The 15504-nt window shown below is 39.9% G+C and overlaps 2 protein-coding genes across 5 annotated transcripts in view; one reads left to right on the top strand and one right to left on the bottom strand.

The window, feature by feature from the left end:
- FILIP1L (filamin A interacting protein 1 like) overlaps positions 1-6302 on the bottom strand; it is a 301055-nt gene extending 294753 nt beyond the window's left edge. Inside the window, exon 1 of the mRNA XM_045501767.1 lies at positions 5815-6302. The gene's annotated coding sequence lies outside the window, so the exon portion shown is untranslated. The remainder of the gene's footprint in view (positions 1-5814) is intronic.
- Positions 1-15504, top strand: part of CMSS1 (cms1 ribosomal small subunit homolog) — a 381393-nt gene that overhangs the window by 302754 nt on the left and 63135 nt on the right. The window contains exon 1 of one of the 4 annotated variants that reach the window (XM_045501776.1): positions 12400-12550. The exons of the other annotated variants lie outside the window; for them this stretch is intronic. The gene's annotated coding sequence lies outside the window, so the exon portion shown is untranslated. Of the gene's footprint in view, positions 1-12399; positions 12551-15504 lie in introns of those variants that run through there. 4 annotated transcript variants of the gene reach the window in all.

Below are 15504 nucleotides of genomic sequence, written 5' to 3' on the forward strand. Positions count from 1 at the left end.
TCTTGTGTTAGGAAGGATGAAAGTTTATAAATAGATCATTCTTGTGACCAAACCCCTATCTCACTGCCCCACCCTCTCCCTAAACAAGAAGCCTTCCATGAGTACAGTGTGCCAGACTGAGGATTATGGCAGTTGGTTTCTTTTTTTTTTTTTTTTTATTTGTTATTGAGAGACAGAGAGTGAGCAGGGGAGGGGCAGAGAGAGAGGGAGACACAGAATCCGAAGCAGGCTCCAGGCTCTGAGCTGTCAGCACAGAGCCCGACATGGGGCTTGAACTCACAAACTGCGAGATCGTGACCTGATCCGAAGTTGGTCGCTTAACCAACTGAGCCACTCAGGTGCCCCTGGCAGTTGGTTTCTTGTACCCCATTCCTCTACACCAGTAAACATCTATAGTTTGGTCATTCCAGGTGTGTGTTCTCCATTTACAGTGACCCACCACCAGGTTTTCCCAGCACAGTCCTGGTTTTAGCACTGACAGTCCTGCATTCTTGGAAGCCCCCCACCCATTCCCAAGTGTACCTGGAAAATTGGTTATCCTACCTCCCTTATATTCCAAGAGTTGGATCCAACAGCAGAGTCTAACACCTCTGCTTGTTGAATCTCCTAAACCATACCAATGTATTTGTTAATGTTTATTTATTTATTTTGAGCGAGAGTGTCCATGTGTGAGCAGGGAGGGGCAGAGGGAGTGGGAGACAGAGAACCTCAAGCAGGCTCCACACTGTCAGGGCAGAGCCCAACTCAGGGCTCAGTCTCAGGAACTGTGAGATCAGGACCTGAGCCAAAATCAAGAGCCAGATGCTTAACTAACTGAACCTCCCATGCACCCCCAAGCGTATTTTTTAAACTAAGAATGCAGTTCTGGTTCAGATGCATGAATGTATGGTGGACCATTAGAAATAAAGTTTCAACAGACCAGGGAAGATCTATATAAATTGTAGAGGAATTTGCAGATACTTAGCTTAAAACATTTTTAAAAGAAAGGATTTTTGTTTTGTGTTGCTTTTACTTTTGTTTTAATTCTATGAAACTCCAGGAAATAGAATGAGTCTTAGAGGATACCTTTCTCTAATTGTCAGAGTTCAAGTGGTAAATCACAGTGTGATATTGTCTGACAATCCTACATGTCCCTAATACACAATAGTATCCTTGTCAGCAATATTCCAAGCAAACTGAGTAGAATATAGAGCTCCATTAATGGGCCTTAGCAGAAATAGTTATATATTGTTCTAACTCTAGCCAAATGATTTTATTTATTCTTTCATATTTTAACCAAAATGTGCCAAACAAGAATTATGATGAAAAATCTCAGTGATTTTTTTTAATTCAAGTACTAAGCACTTTTAATTTATTTGAGAAACCAGTCTCCTTCTCAATCACAGGCTTTTGTCCTCCAAAAAAAGAAGCCATTTTTGAATTAGCTGGGGGAAAATACAATAATAAGATTTTAAATTCTGAACTACAAACTGCACCTGCTTAGGATCTAAAACTGAAATGGAAAACTCAAGGCTTAACCCCACATGCTCCCTGATCAAATGCAAACAGTTCTTAAAATAGCTTCGTGTGAAGATGTTCAGAGCAGCTGAAAACCAAGATGTTGGTGTCCCTGCTTACAACCTGGCAGCTTAATACCATGGCTCAGAGGCAGCTGCCCTGTGTCTTTCTGTTTCAGGCCCAGGAGCAACAGCTCTGAGGAGAAGCACAGAATCAGCCTCTGCTTTATCCACACTGCTATCATCCCCTGAATTCTACTTTCCTAGTCAAGGGGTTGTCCCTAGATCCGTCATGAAGACCAGTGACATTCATTCCAAGCCACTAACATGACAGGAAAATAGTTAAAAGTTTCCAGAAACCTTAAATAGGTATATAATAAATTTGAGGACAATTTTAGGAAAGAAAAGAAGTCTTGTGTATTTAATCAGTCATAGCTGGTAACAGTAATAGTTACGTGTGGTATATTACACACTGCTACCTTCAGTAGCTTAGTTATCAGCAGATCAGTGAGCTTTCTCAAAATTCATCAGAAAGATATTCTTCACTGACTTAAGACTGTTCTTTTCAGCTCCACTTATCTTGCTATAACTCTCAGTTAACCATGTTTACTGTTTTTCCACATAGAGAATTTTTTTTCCTGTGCTGTTCTCTCTTCCTCATGATGAACTGCTTCTCTCAAGGACCCACTTATGCTTCTACCAAAAGCAGGATCTGGATTGGCGGATAATTGGTATGATCTGATGACACAGTGTTTTATGTTGCCAGGCTGGTGGTGGCATTAACCAGCAATTTAAAATTCCATTTGCATTCACATGTAGGTGAATATACTGATATACTATACTGTTCCTGTACTAAAAAGAAGAAAGCAGTGGCTTATAGTTCTTTTAGCAACTAAACTGATTTTTCAAGAGCCAAAGGAGAGAACTGTGGGGTGAGTACCTAGAAGGGAGATGAAGGCAGGAAGAGGATAGGGTTGGGGAAGGCCTGAAGCTCTCCTCTGTCAGCATAGGCCAGTTGGCCGCTATCACCTTTAAACAGTATTGGTTGCAGCTATGACTTCTCATGTTGAAAACTCAGACTTTTTCTTTTATCATTTTATTTATTTTTTTAAATGTTTACTTATTGAGAGAGAAAGAAAGTGTGCAAGTGGAGGAGGAGCAGAGAGAGAGAGAATCCCGACACAGGGCTCAAACTCAACGAATGGTGAGATCGTGACCTGAGCTGAGATCAAGAGCCATATGCTCAACCAACTGAGCCACTCAGGCTCCCCAGAAAACTCAGACTTTTTCTATTCTTTCATTTGAGAAATTACTTAATGAGACTGTGCATTAGAGAGAAAATTAGCTGAGCTAGTCCCTTAGATGTCTAAAACCTGGTTTTTCCGTCTGCTGAATAGGGGTTAATACCTGCCTTTTCTATCGCACAGGGCCACTGTAGGATCAAGTGAGTGACTGATACTTGAATTATGTTAACAATGTAAAACACCTGGAGGGCTAAAATGACGTTGTTATCATTAAGGCTATCATAAAAAGTCTCCTCAGGGTGAGAAAAATGGTACTGCTGTTCTTTCATATGTAGCTTCCAATGATGTACTGTCTTTGTCAGAGTAGACAGAAATATCTTTTTTTTTTTTTAATTTTTATTTATTTCTGAGGCAGAGAGAGACAGAGCATGAGCGGGGGAGGGGCAGAGAGGGGGACACAGAATCAGAAGCAGGCTCCAGGCTCTGAGCTGGCAGCACAGAGCCCGACACGGGGCTTGAACTCACAAACTGTGAGATCATGACCTGAGCTGAAGTTGGTCGCTCAACCGACTGAGCCACCCAGGCGCCCCCAGAAATATCTTGATCTTCTGTCAGATTTGAACCCCAGATAGCTATGAGGCTATAATGCAGATTTTGTTCTGATGTCTTCCTTAGAGACTTCCTGTCTGACCCAATTCTGAAGGAGCAAACACTATCAATATGTGAGCCTTTTATGTCCAACATCTGTAGCTTCAACAGAAATGTCAACATCCTTCAAAGAAGGCTCAAGTATTTCTACTAAAATGTATATATGAACCTGGTTATTTGATTGATGCTGAGTTGGTCTCTGGAATTGCCTCCATACCTTGCAGACACTAAATAACCCTTTTTAAAGTAGGGAAGAAGTTTTCTGGTCCTTAACTTTTAATCAGAAATGAAGGATAAAATACTTACCATAGTAAAAAAGCATGCATTGTATGCAGGTTCGGATCCCTAGTAATCAGCCCCTCTGTGAAGATCCCTATACTCAGCACTTATAAAAGCCGTATTTGCCTTATTCACTGCTGTATCCCCAGTAACCCAGCCCATAGTAGGCACGTAGTAAGACCTATGAGGGACTCTAAAATATTTGCTATAAGTGCCTATAAGGTACTCTAAAATATCTGCTGAATGAACAAATGAGCAAATTAAGCCCTTTACTATGAAAATGTTTCCCCTAATTATAATGAAACAAATAGTGTTCTGTGCTCATCATGAATGGTTTTTTAATGCTGATGGTCACTAGTTCTGTTCTAAGGAAAATAAAAGGAACTAACATTTTTTAAATGTTTTTTAATACAACATATTGGAGAGGTGAGGCATATATTTCAGTGATAATGAAAATTTTGCTTTAGGTTAAGACAATAATATGGACTCTGTTCTGAAGAAAAGCACACAAGGCCCTTTACTGTTGTTTTTTTCTCATCTTTCCCAACTCTTGACAAGTTGCAGTATCAGTTTCCTACAATAGTGCTCTATCAAATGCAATATCAGTTTGAAAACACAGTGAAGTATTTCCATCTCCAGTGACAATGCCACCTAAGACCAATTCTTAGCTAACAAATTCTTTGATTCAATAACAGTTTAAGCAAAAAAGATAATGACACATGAACAGAAGCTAGACAATTAAAAAATTGTATAACTTTGCTAATAAGAGTAGTTGTCTTTGCCCCAGAACTTTTATAGCATAATTTTGTGTTGGTTATCATAAGAACCCAAACCCTACATTCTTTTGCGAAATCATTTGGAAAATTCTCATCAGAGTGACATGTCTTAATTGCCCTACATATTTGTTTTAAAGAAGTGGGAATAGCCCATGAAAATTATTGCTGTCTTTAGAAATATTCAATAGCAAAGAGCTCTTAAAGTGTTTATCCTTATTTTTAACTAAGCCTAATGGGAATTTCATAATAATGTTAACTGATAATGGCAGAGATATATTTACTTGGAATATTTGTTTTTAAGGGACAGAAGATTGATATATTGGTGTCATCATAGGGAAAGCATTTTTAATTATAGCTGGAGGAACACTGCCATAAATTGAAAGAATTCTCTCCAGTAGCATGCCACTTTATGTCCTACTTTATACAATCCTAATACACAGGTGGAATATGGTTAAGTGTTGTCAAACAATATTTGTGTTATACTTCTTATAATCTTCCCAAGAGTTGCATAGATACTGAAAAGACATGTGATCATCAGTTGTCATTAAGAGAAAAGGAATAATTGACTATATTATAATCATTTTAGATGAATATGTATCTATGCTGAATGGAGCTCCTATATTCAAAACTATGTAGTCACCCTAAATATTGAATAAATAATATTCCCATAGAGCAAGTACAGTGAGCAGAACTTTCTCTGGCATCATTTGGCAGCAATCTAGCATCATTTCCCATTGACAGTGAGATGTGCCCATAGATATCCAGTCATATTCTTTGAATTGATAGGTATTTCCCCCAAATCTTCTAAAAACCTTACCTCAAAAATAATCCTTCTATTCTCTTACAGTCATCCAAAAAATGTGAACGAAAGTAAAGAAAAAAATTCAATCTAGTTGCCATGTTAAGTTGATGGTTTCTTCTGTTTTTCCATGAAGAGAATTCCTTCTCTCCAATCCAGTGTACTTCTCCACTTTCATAACATTGTGATGATTTTGAAGTTATATATTGATCATTCACAGCAGCTTACAAGAACAAGCTGTTACAAGGAAAGTCATTTTCCCAAACCTATTTTTTTTTAATTTTTGACCATTTGTCTTACTCTTAGAGGATAGCAATTTAAAATTTCATTTTGGTTTTCTCTCATCCCTACCAATTTAGCAAAACTTATCTACTGTCAAGACAGTTTCTCTATTTCGCAAGTGGCTCTTATACACATTAGCCTAAAAGTTGATCATCTGTTATAAGCTCTTGATCATACCTGAGATTTACTACATCCCCTTGTTTAATATCCATAAGATCCTGCTCCTGGATGTTGGATAATACAGAAACATCACCCTAAAGCTTCTTCTGAGCAGCGACAGAGACACTTACCTTAATGTGCATGTACCTTGGCTTGATTATGCCCAGCAGTTCTCTCTTCTCATCCCCACCAAAATCCAATAGTGGAATCCAGGGACCAACAACGTTTTCTTCTCTTCTTCTTGGACACTCTTTCAGTTTTTGTTTTGTGGGCTTCAAAGCCACGGAGAGTTTGCAACCAGAGGCCACTGACAGTTCTGCAAAGGATAGGCAGTGGGGAGCCCAATACTGACTGGGCCCAAACACTGAATATAACCCTCTTTCCTCTCTGGAAAGCGTCCTTCATACTCTGAAGACAGGCAACTTTGCCGAATCCTTCACCCCACGGCTTGCCAGTCTCCACAGAAGAAAGGGTCTAACTGAAGTGGACTGCAGGATGAGGCGACCCAAAAACCGAGAGCCATCTGCCCAGAACAGACAAGTAGAGGCAGGTAGAGGCTCTGTGAGTGTGTCTGTGTGTATGTGTGTGCGTTTGCATGCCTGTGCCCAGCAGCTGCTCTCGAGATTAGAAGACACCACTCTTTGGCAGGCAGCTCTGAAACACCCTCTTGGGTAATTCCAAATTCACATGCACATCTTGGCTGAGAGAAGAATCCTCCCAGGACAACCTGAGTCCCTTTCTCTGCCTTGTCACTGCCCCAAATACAGTGTGAACCACAGACAATCAACGGTGCCAGCATCTTAGAAATAAATGTCCAAATGGACATTAAATTGCACCTCATTCTGTACCCTGCAACCATGAACTGATGCAAGCCTTGTTTGGGGATTTAAGTAACAAGGGCATGACCTCTTCTTTGACAGTTGTAACCCAAGGCTCTGTAGAGATTCGCGATTATTAACGCAATGTTGAACTTTAACTTGAATGCCTGCCTGTTCCATTCAGTGTCATATGAGATGAGATGTGAGTACAAAGTGCTGAGGAAGCTCCAGAGCAACATCTTAGTGTAGGATGGTATTTATTATTATTAATCAAGTTCTTTGTTTTATATTCGGTTGTTAAGAGAAATCTCATACCTTAGATTGCTAAAATTTGCAGAATCTAATTTTCTGTAAGTGGTATCGCTTGTTCCTGTTGAAGGAGGAGGGGCAGGAAGAAGGAGCTTGTTCATTTGTTTAGCAAGTATGTATTGCGTCACCCATGAGGTATCAGGTCCTCTACCAGATAAGCCCACCACCGGCCAGATACTCAATCTGCACATCATTAAATCGTCACAACATCCCTCCAAGTCCCATATTGGTGATCAAATGAAAAGACCAAAGCTGAAAATAATTAAGTAATTTCCCCAGGCTCTCAGAATTGGATTTGAGTCACTCCATAACCCATGCTCTTTATCTTTAAGATACAAGTAACTTCAAACTTACAGAAAAGATAATAGAATAATAAGGAGTTCACGTATACTTCCACCCAGGTTTTCCCAGCTTTTAACATTTTACCACATTTGCTGTCTTCCTCTTCCCCTTCCTTGGCCCTCCCCCTCCTCCTCTCCCTTCCATGTGCTTATGTGGGTGTATTGTTTCTGAATCAATTCATACACTTTAGTGTGATTATCCTAAAAGACAAGTGCTCTTTTCTTTTTTTCTTTTATTGAGATATAATTGACATGTAACATTATATTAGTTTTGGGTGTGCAGCATGATTTGAGGACACTGTTATACATAACCACATTATAACAGTCAAATTCAGTAAACTAACACTAAAATGATATTACTTTCTAATCCATAGTTCCCTTCAATGTACAATATTACTTTTTAATCTATAGTTCCCTTCATCTTTTCACCAAATGTCTCATTAATATCCTTTATAAGGGAAAAAAATTCTTTTTTTCTTTTGGATAGGATTATATATCGCATTTAGTTGTCATGTTTCTCCTTCAGTCTTGAGCAGTTCTTTGATCTTTCCTTTTATGTTTTGCCATGTGACATTTTGAAGAGTACGTTTTGTAAAATGTTCCTCAATCTAGGAGTGTGTGATGTTTTCTCATTACAAGACTGAATGTGTGCATTTTGGGGCAGGAATATCACAGGAGCAATGGTCTATTCTTCTCATAATCAAATCAGGAGATACATAAGCAGAGTTTGTCCATACCAGGATCCGCACCACTTGGTGAAGGTGGTATCTGTCAGATATCTCCACTGTGAAGTTACACCTTTTCAGTTTGTAAAAAATAAGTATTTTGTGGGAAGATATTTTGAGAATATGTAAGTATATTGCTCCTAACTAAACTTCCTTAAAGTAGAAAGTTTAGTTAGGAGCAATATACTTATATATTCTCAAAGTATCCCCCTATTTTTGTGTTCATTTATATCAATATGCGCTTACAGATTTCTATTTTATTCAGTGGGTTATAATCCATTAATATCATTATCTCGATACCAAGATGATCTCAATTTGGCCAGTGGAAGACCCTTCAAGCTGGCTCTTGTGTTCTTTTCACAAGTCCGCATCATTTTTTGAGTACTTCCTCGCTTTTAGGCACAAAAAAATGTAGCATATGCATCTTATATTTATTCTACCCAGCCCTGGAACTCACCATATCTTCAAGGAGATCTGGGTCCATAATGGAAAATGGTGTATAGAAACCGAGATCTGGGCATTGGGTGCACTCACTGGACTAGGTATGCTCATGGTTTCTCGGTTCTCCCTCTTCCCCCCTCTCTCTCTGTCTCTCACTCTGTATTAAATACTAGATCACAATGATAGCTCCAGTCCCATTCCAACATAGGGGTTATTCTAGCTTTTGCTGTTCCCATGTTTATAACTCCCTTACCCAACAGTGGGGATAGCCTGGTTCTTATTATCCTCAAACCATTTACTTAGTTGCTCCTTGCCCCTGTGTGTTTTTAACTTCGTCAACCCTAATCTCTCAAGGAAATGGAAGGGAAATAGTATTTTTTTTAATAAAAAAGAAAGGGAAAAGGAAGAATGTAAGAATCCCATACTCTTTCTATGCCTTGTAGCATCTATTTTCATGGCAGATCATCATGTTCTCTTGTGTGCAGATGTCATGGAAACAAGTATATAATGGCTAAGGGAAGAGTTCAATTATTAATTCATTTAGCTGTTTTTGTGTTCACTATGTGTCAGGCACATTGTTAAAGACAGATACAGTCCTTGTGCTTGTGAATGTATTTTTACTGGGACTTCTGGGTGGCTTGGTCGGTTAAGTGTCCGACTTTGGCTCAAATCATGATCTCTCCATTCACGAGTTCAAGCCCCGCATCAGGCTTTGTGCTGACAGCTGGGAGCCTGGAGCCTGCTTCAGATTCTGTGTCTCCCTCTCTCTCTGCCCCTCCTCAGCTTGCACTCTGTCTCTCTCTCAAAAATAAGTAAACATTTAAAAAACGATTTTTACCATTTCTTTTTACTTTTTAAATGTGACTACTAGAAAATGTAACATTACATACATGGTTTGTATTATATCTCTATTAGACATCATTGCTATAGTATCATATTATGAATACAGAAAAAATAATTATTTATCACGCTTTCCTTTTTCATGTGTCATATTTAGGAGATTCTGACATACCAGAATGGGCCTAAATTAGACTTTTCGCCTTCTGTTCCATCAGCTTTGAAAGAGTTAAAGAAGGACACTTCTCACTTAAAATCTATATTGGCAGCATAGATCTTTGAAATATAAGTAACTTTATGAAATAATAGCTATTTGTTGTTTTAATAATTCTTAATATTCCATTTGCACACTATCCATTGGGCATCTATTCCAGCACAAACACAATTGTCTCTGCTTGTTCATATCCTGAAATATAATTACTGTAAGTCCCATCTCTGTTGACATTTCCTTGGGTCCATGGAATTGATACTAGTCTGTCAATTAAATTTCAAAAATTGATCCCCAAAGACGGACACTCTGTCCCCTTCCTGTGGCTTTCCTGTCACAGTGTCCATTGAAAATGGGTATCTACATAGAGAGGAAACAGAGGAGAGTTTTCAGCTGACTCAGTCCAAACAGATAAGTAAAGAAATTATGAGTACATGTGTACATAAGCAGAACGGATCCTCTAAAGGTGTCATATTCCCACTCTTCTCAGGTGACCTACCAGCTAAATATAGAAGAGAAACAGCAGGAAAAAATTACTTCTAATCTTTCAGCGGTCATTTTTTTTTTTCATGGACTCTGAGCTTCGGTTTACTCCTCTGTGAAGGTTTGGCACTGACAAAGATGAGATCTTCATACTGTTGTGGCACTAACATTCTGTGAGTCTGTGAACTGATGACTTGAAAATGATCCAGCAAACCCCAACCCTATACTTTTTGCTAGACTCTTCCTAACAGTTAGTACTACTGATGTCTTCAAGGTGTTGAGAGAGATGTAAAGTACTGGTTCTCAAAAATATGGTGAGGTTTAAACTAATTTGCTTATTGATTTTTTCTGTTTGTTTCTATGAATTGTAAAAGAAATGTGGGGTTCTCCGTAGCAGAGATGGCTCACAGGATATCAGAGGCAGTATTCCCTGGGCATGCTTCACTTTTTCTTGACTCAGATAACAGATCCCATCCTTCCCACTGTTCTAAGTCCCAATGGATTATATTCTTCCACGGTGCTCCCAAGGGCATACCTGCACCTTACTCTCAACCCACGTTATTATAATTGCCAACGTATTTGTCTCTCCCATTCTAGGCTGGGTGTTCCTGGAATACAGACTGCCCCCTTCAGCATTGTAGCCCCCACCCCTAGGATGCAGTCAATACACAATAAATATGTATTGGATGGAGGAAACATCACCACCCACCTTGACCAAGTGGACAAGGGAGAGAAGCAGCTCTAGAATAAAGCAACTTTAGAACAGCATCTCAGTGAGCTGAATGGTAAAGAAATCAGAAAAGCACACATATTAAAACCATCAGTGATTTTCAATTCCAGGATTTGAAACCTTTTTCCTAATAGACATTTTACCAGCGGCAAAATTGTTGGATGTAAATTTCAACACATTATCCTCGCCTTCATGTTCCCTAAGGATTGAATTAATGATTTACATGTAAAAATCACAGGTCTGGATAATCAAAAAGTAGTAAAGTATCTTCAAGTAAACAAGTCTGATTAGGAAAACCTAGTATAATGAAAGGTACTCCTCGCTTCCTTTGAAATCGACCTGTGGACAGTGTTTTGGAATTACACGTGTTTCAGGGTTTCACATTTTGGTAAAGTGGAAATGATACGAATAGGTTTACTTTCAAAAAAGAAAGACAAGGAAAACATGTTCTTGAGTTCTGAATTTTGTTGTTGCAAAGAGTTGTTTGTACTCTTCAGTTTCCAGGGGCTCTTTCTTCGTATACGTTACAAATGCCAAATACCAGGTGGCAGCTGTTTTAGCTCTAAGACATTCCTCAAGTGTCCTGTTTTCATGTCATTATATAATGCTTTTCTCTTCGCACGGCTCTCATCACTCAATGGCCTTGTTGAGGTATAGCACTGCATAGCTCTCTTCACTTTTGCATCCATATTACTTTTCCAAATGGGTACTGGTTGTCTGAAAACTAGAGGAAAAGGAGAGAAGAAACAATTCCAGCGACATCTCAAATTGGAACAATGTTTTCCCCTTGGCTAGAAAGATCCTTTGTGAATAGAAAAACACATGAGTTAGAAGTTTTTCTCCCTTCTCAGCCCTTCTTTTCTTTAAAAATGTCATTTCATCCTAGTCTTGTTTTCCTTACTAACTGCACATCTTATAGACATATTGTATCAGCAGACAACTTGTTTAATTTTTCAGCTCAAATTTTGCCTTCATTACTGTGTCTCTGATAGCCCAAAGGACAGGCATACATGTCCATAAGCACAATTTCCAGTTCACTTCAAGAGGTATTTCCTGAGTGCCGTAACATGCTGTGCACTGTGCCAGGCCTTGGTACCATAAAGATAACATCGTTGCCCTGTCCCTGCCCTTCAGATACTCACAGTCTAGTAGGAGAGGCACATGTCAAAATCCTAATTTTAGTGGGCTAAGCATTATAACAGAGGGCTAAAGATAATGCTGTCTGAGTCTTCCTAAACTGGAGGTCAGGGAGGGTGCACAGGGAGAAGGCAGGTGGTGGGGCTATTTGAACTGGACACGTTGGCAGGAGAGTAGCTGGTTTCTCCCAGGGGAAGGGTAAGAAGGAGGGCATTCTAGGGAGAGGACATGATGTGAGCACAGGCGCAGTAGCAGGAAAGCACACAAGGGGCTCAGCAGTGATGAGTCGCTCCCATGCCTGGAGGACAGGGTTGTGGTGTCCAGTTTCATACTGTGTGAAGTGGAATCTTTATTTGGTCCAGAATCCTAAGGGCCTTTGATGCTAGATGTTAAAACTACTCTGTAGACAGTGAGGAGCCACCGGTGGCATTTTAGCAGAAAATTATAGACAGGGAAGTACAGTGGGAAATCCACAGGATTTGGAACCAGAAGTCTTTTTCTGGGACTCTGGACTGTTTCACCTGAAAAGGAACTTAGAGCTCATCTAATTTTAGCTGCTTGTTTTACTCATGAAAATTGTGTGACCCAGCTTGAAATTTCACACCACTTGGTGCCCTCTACTTGACAGAAAGCTTAAGAGAAACTTCTACGCTAGCAGCTTCCCCAGAGTAATCCCTGGGTTTAAACAAGGTTATCCCTGTGCCCTGAAGGGGTCATGAGTGTCACCTGTATGCAGTTTTACTGAAGAAGCTGCTGGGACCTCAGAGGCCAGCCTAGAGGAGGGAATGAGGAATAGGGGAGGCTGCTGCAGCCTGGGGACCAGTGGCATATATTACAACAGGGTGTTTCAGCCCAGCAGGGAGAATCTGGACAGGTAGCTGCAACATCATTCCAAGTGAGTTGCTGGGGGTGGGGGGGGGGGGGAGGGGGAGGGGCAGATCCCAAGCAGGGTTGTGGAATGGGGAGCAGAAGACATGGAAAGGTGAGAATTATGCAAGGAAACTGAACCCCATCCAAATAAACTAGGTGCTGAGCAGAGCTATAGTCCTAGCAGAGAAGTCAAAATATATGAGGAAACCAGATGGGTCGGGGTGGGGGTGGGGGAACTGTTCCTAAGGGTTGAGCAGATCAGGAGGTGACTGAAGGAAGGAAGGCTGCTGTTCATCCAGTAGGCAAGTACCCAGTGCCTCTCTGGGCCCTCCAGAGAGCATCTCTAGGCATCTTTTTTCTAGCGTGCCCAGGCTCCTGCTAGCTTATCAGACTTGGTTCTCAGAGGACAGGCAGGACACAGCTTAAAGACTCAAGATCTTCCCTTTTAACCCCTGGGCAGAGTTGGGGAAGTAGGGACTAGCACTCAGGTACTTCTGAATTTCCGGACAATTCCATGGTTTGGTATTTCAGGCCACAGCCAAATGACAGGGAGACAAAGGTGTTCCGCTGGGACCAGCTATAACAATGGCTTCACAGGAATATATTGTGCTATTCATTCTCAGTGTTCTGGTGCTTGATTTTAAGGTTCTTTTGTAATTTTCCTTAAGAAACACCATGCTACATATATAATAGCAACTCTGCTTTCAACCACAAATATCTTAAAATGAGAAAGGCTAATCTTCCCCTTATTCAAAACGCATTGTGTGCCAAACCTGGTGTTTTAAAACAATCATTTTGAAGCTTTCTAATTGTACCCATAAGTTAGTTCTCCATTCTCTCGGCCTCTCAAGTTCGGCCAGGGTGGTCCTCATTAAAATGGATGAAAAACTTCCAACAGAAACCCAAGATTTACAGTAATATAGTATTTAGGGTAGTAAAATCATAAAATAAAATGAAAAGATGTCCCTGTTATGTCATTTTTTAAAAAATTTACTAATTGCTATTGTATTCATTCATTTCCTCAACAGTTACTTATTGTATGTCTATGTCCAAACAGTATCCTGAGTGCTATTTTAAAAGTGATATTTAAAAAGCAGATATTGTGGTGCCTGGGTGGCTCAGTCAGTTAAGTGACCGGTGCTGGATTTCAGTTCATGGTTTGTAAGATTAAGTGCCACGTCGGGCTCCATGCTGACAATGTGGAGCCTGCTTATGATATTCTCTCTCTCTCTCTCTCTCTCTCTTTCTCTCTCTCTCTCTCTCCCACACATATACCAGCTCATGCATGCATTCTCTCTCTCTCAAAATCAATAAAGTTAAATAAATAAATAAATAAATAAATAAACAAATAAATAATAAAAAGCAGATTTTATTGGTTCCTGCCATCTTGGAATTTAAAGGCCATGGGTCTATTTATAAAATAAAAATAAAGTATTATTTTTATTTATTTATTTTAAATTGATTTTTAAAATTTTTATCATATACTGAATTTATTTGATCGAGTCTATTTATCAAATAAAGAGAAGTTAACAAATCAGATAATGACAACTTGTGATAGTGCTATGATAGAAAGTAAGAGAAAATTGAGACAGAGAATGAAGAGAGAGTGAGGGCCTACTTGATATGTCAGAGGAGACTTTTGATGAGGGGATATTTAAGCTGAGACCTGAGCAATGGGAAGGAGCTAGACCAGAAGAAGTAATCCAGGTATGAGAACAATAGGCATAAAGGCTCTGAGGGGAGAAAGGAGTGGGTATGTTCTAGGAACCCCAGGATGTCGGTGTGGCTGGGGTATAGTGGGCCAGGGAGAACAGGGGGAGACTATAGGGTTAAGTGGAGGCCTAGTCGGGCAGGGGGTGGGGGGCAGCAGGGAGGCTTGTGGTTTGTGGTAAGGAGTGTGGGTATTAGTATATAAACAAGCTGCTATGGATTCTTAATCTGGAGGGTTACATAATCCTACCTACATTTTTAAAAGATCTTTCTGTCCTTCATGTGGAAAGTGGAGAGAGGGTGGTTACAGGGGGACAAACACTGCCTGAGGAAGATATGGTTACAGGGGGACAGAATGGTTACAGGGGGACAAACATCTGCCAGATGATGCTCCGGGGTCATCCCAAGGAATTCATGGACTCTGGGCAACTTGTCATTACTTTCTCTTCACTGCTTTCCCTCTAAACGCCCAGATCATTTCTTTACCTGGTAATTAGTAAAAGAAAAGATGCCAGGAGCTCTGTCTTCTGCCAAAAGCAAAACAGTGAGGTGAGCCATTCAGGTAGGGTCCTGGTCCTAATGCTGTTTCGTTGGAATCCTAGATGTCATTTTCACTTTGCAAGTTCGTGAAATTTATGCCGTCTGATCACTGTTCTTGAACTTTGTTCCTGGTACACAGAAGGGATTCAATAAATGTTTGCTAAATTGATTTGACTTGGACTCCCAGTGGTATGAATAGAGAGGGAGAGTTAGGAAGGCCAACGGGGTCCTCTACTTGCCCTCTGAAGATTGTATGTATCAGCGGGTTACCATGGCTCTTAAACAGTATTTTCAGTCTATGGTGGATACAGTTCAGGGAGGACTAAAATGATTCTCTGCTAGAATAAAAGGTGCTGTGTACATGCAAAAAGCTTTTTTTTTAAGTGCATCTGGTTAGAGTTTAATGTGGCTGAAAAAAATCACTATTTCTTTCATGTTTCAGTTACTCAGATTTGGCTAAAAATGTGCTTTGGAGATTTTCCAAAATAAAACTCTTGAGGTGAGAGAAATTCCAGCCCCAACAATAACTTGAAAATTGGAAGTTGGAATAGCAACTGTTTTTTCAACTGTCTTAACTCTGTCACCAACACTATGATGATCTGATTACATGTGACAAGTCTGGTTTCTGGCCATTAAACTGCACACTTCAGCTACAGGCACCAGTCTTTCCCT

The sequence above is a fragment of the Leopardus geoffroyi genome, chromosome C2, assembly GCF_018350155.1.
Source record: "Leopardus geoffroyi isolate Oge1 chromosome C2, O.geoffroyi_Oge1_pat1.0, whole genome shotgun sequence".
Taxonomy (NCBI): domain Eukaryota; kingdom Metazoa; phylum Chordata; class Mammalia; order Carnivora; family Felidae; genus Leopardus; species Leopardus geoffroyi.